Here is a 3,081-nt window from a genome sequence, read left to right as displayed (position 1 = left end):
GGGACGAATGTTTCATTAATTTTAGCTTTGAATACTTTTTTGAATATTATTTCAGATCAGTTGACTGCTAATGTATAATTTTATATTTTTAGCTACAGACTGAAGCCCGATTTGTAAATTTGTCTACGTTTTTGTAAGGTTTGCTGTCAACCATAAATGCAACCGTAAAAAAAATAAGTAAGTGTTTACAGTACCTTCATGTAACGCCAGGTAAAACGCATGGGCACTCACAGTTCAAAATAAAAGAAGTTGCTGTCATTGAAGATCTATGCATTCTGTTTGGTTACCTTATTTTCTCTCAGTGTAAGGATTAATTTGATTTTAATTTTGCAGCAAGTGCATTGTGACGTGCTGACTAAAAAGTATCATATAATACCTCAAACATTCTATCTTGAAGAAAACATCTGGAGTCGGTGTGCAACATTCTTGTTCTTTAATATGGCTTTCAGAAAGGTGTGTGTTATGTTTAAACAAATAAGAAGTTGTTTTGTTGCATGCCTAATGTACAAATATGAAATTTCAGTTAGATGTTTGACATATGAATGAGTTCTATGACTCAAACATTTTTTTCAAAAGTAAAGTAGCCAAACCTCAATACTCTTTCTTTGATTTCTTGAATATTTCAGAGGCAGGGGCAACCTCTTCTATCAACAACACATTCCCCATCACCCTATAAGGAAATATTCATTCACTATATGGAAATTAATACAGCTGCAAACGGAACTCTGAGAAAAGCTGATGTTATTTGAAGCCTTAGTAAATACTGTGTTAGTCTCATTGTGTCATTCGTTGCACTAATGATGATGAAACCAATAGTGAATTTGTTGTCAGATAAATATTTGTCATGCTTAATTTGAAAACATTTTGTTAAGAGGGTAATTGAAGTAACTCTCCCATAAATAAAAAGAAAATGCACATTTGGAGGAAGATGCAATGTCAAATAAAGCAGAATTCAAAATGTATTCATAGAAGCCTCCAGATCATCAGATCAACATACCAGACTAATGAATTATTTGAAAGATGCAACCTTGCCAGAAACCTTAAGTTGTCTGGTCTAGGGCTCTCAGTCTTCCCAGAAACCTTGACTTGGCTGGTGTAGGGCTCTCGATCATGCCAGAAACCTTAAGTTGGCTTGTTTATGGCTCTCGCAGCTCCAAGTACAACTCAGATATATAGGGGACGCCATTGGTTGGCAATATGTGTTCTCACAATATGGAATGGTCATCCTGAACACTACTGTCTCCTGGAAAGTCAGTGCCGGATTGGGAAGGCACTTGAAACATTCCTTTTCTAGAGAGCCTACATATTCTGGTGCATCTCTCCTGCAACAAACATTGTCTCCTGCTATTGATGAGCCTGCCATTTCGAAGTATATATTAGTTATAGAACTCATTCTAGTAGGAACTACTCTCTCCTTCCAGTAACACTTTGATACTGAACCGGCAGCAGCTAGGTGCAAACACATTTGATTCTCCACCCTCTAAACCAGGCTTGTCCAACCTTTCTGAATGTGGGGCCGAAGCATTAACTTTTTGTCACCCAGTGGGCCGGCGAGCCAAAAGTCAACAACCTCACCAAAAGCAGTATATTAAAAAGCGATATTGTGGGACCTTTGACACAATAGCATCACAGGCAGTGATAGACATGCAGTGCCAAAGATAGCTTTTGGTGTCATGGGCAGTGATCAAAGTTTAGTTGCTTGTGATTTCTTTTAGTGTCTATGCGTTAATATTTTTCTGAAATAGTGGGGGCGACCAAGCGTAGCGAGGGAGCTATAACCTTCTAGGGAGAGTTTGGGGGGTTCCCCCCAAGATTTTTTTTTCAAATGTGGGGTTGAAATGCTGCATTTTACAGCAGAAAAGGTGACCAAAAAGCCATAAGTTTACAATCAGTTCTAAAGGGGAACATGGAAATTCCATGTCACCAACAGCAGAAAAGAACATTTTACAACACAACACATTTTAATGATCAATGTGTCCACATTGTAAGACAGCACTGTCACTGATGTAACACATTGTCATGCTGGTTGTGCCCAAAATATGCCTCTGTAGCAACATGTCTATGCTGGCTGTTCCCAATTTAGGCCAGCTTTGTCCTGTACAAAGCACGATTGATGCTGCCTGAGCATGTGCAGTGTGCCCATTACATATGGTAGCTTATCTCTGTAATACACATTACTTCTGTGGTGATGAAAGAAGCATAATTCAATTCAACAGATAAAATGTGTAAAAGCGATCACCCAAAGGTGAATCTAATTGAAGAAAGGCAATGTGAGCACAATCTTAAAGTATGCAACCTAGCAGGCCTAGTGCACACTTTACCTTTTCTTTCACAAATAAATCGGGGGGAGAGCGCGAACGCAGTCCCCCACTACCAGAAATAATGCAGTTGTGTATCCCGCATTTGGAAACATAGCAGGCATCTGCAAATCCGATGTGCAATGGGCAAGCCTCACCCTGGGAGATCTGCCCTTGAGATCAGATTCTCCCCTGCCAGCTACGTATGAGTTGCATGCAAGATGGCAGGGGTTGGGTCAGTTCTGGGAAGCCCCGCTAAGTGAGGGTGAGAAGGCAGGCCCTGACCCAGCCCCAACCCCCCAACCCCCGGAAGCTCTGAGCATCTGCAGAGCTGCCTGTCCCACGTGTAGGGGGAAGCTTCAGCAGGCAGAACACAGCAGAAGAGCAGATTGTAGCGCAGTTCCTTTCTCCCACCAGGCCCTGCTCGGCCTGAGATTTGTATAAATAGCAGGATGGCTCGAGCAGGCCTGATGCAGTCTGCCCACTGGCCTGTCGGCCCCACACGGGCCCATGGCCTTCCTGAGCGGAGCTGCTCAGCTCCAGCCACATTGACACGATCATGATCATCCTGGACCTCGACGCTCCATCACCCCTGAATCTCAGAGTGCTGCTCAATGACAATGCTGAAGCTTTGACATCTTTGCCGTAACCATATGCCGTGTTGTGTCAGCCAAGCCTGCACAGCGCCAAAGGCAAGTATTCCCTTGCCTGGGCCCAGAGGTCACCAAGTCTTCCAGTGCCATCCACTTGGCACGGCATACTGTTCCCAGCGTTTTCTACCCGC

General features: G+C 42.9%; 1 non-coding gene across 1 annotated transcript; it reads right to left on the bottom strand.

The window, feature by feature from the left end:
* Nucleotides 1–2,342: 2,342 nt before the first annotated feature.
* On the bottom strand, nt 2,343–2,504 carry LOC138526628 (U1 spliceosomal RNA). The gene has a single exon (XR_011283672.1). It is a non-coding gene; the product is annotated as a U1 spliceosomal RNA (small nuclear RNA).
* Nucleotides 2,505–3,081: the final 577 nt, after the last annotated feature.

The sequence above is a fragment of the Ambystoma mexicanum genome, chromosome 7p (genome assembly GCF_040938575.1).
Source record: "Ambystoma mexicanum isolate Mex_15411 chromosome 7p, UKY_AmexF1_1, whole genome shotgun sequence".
Classification (NCBI taxonomy): domain Eukaryota; kingdom Metazoa; phylum Chordata; class Amphibia; order Caudata; family Ambystomatidae; genus Ambystoma; species Ambystoma mexicanum.
This window is presented reverse-complemented; position numbering and strand designations above follow the sequence as displayed.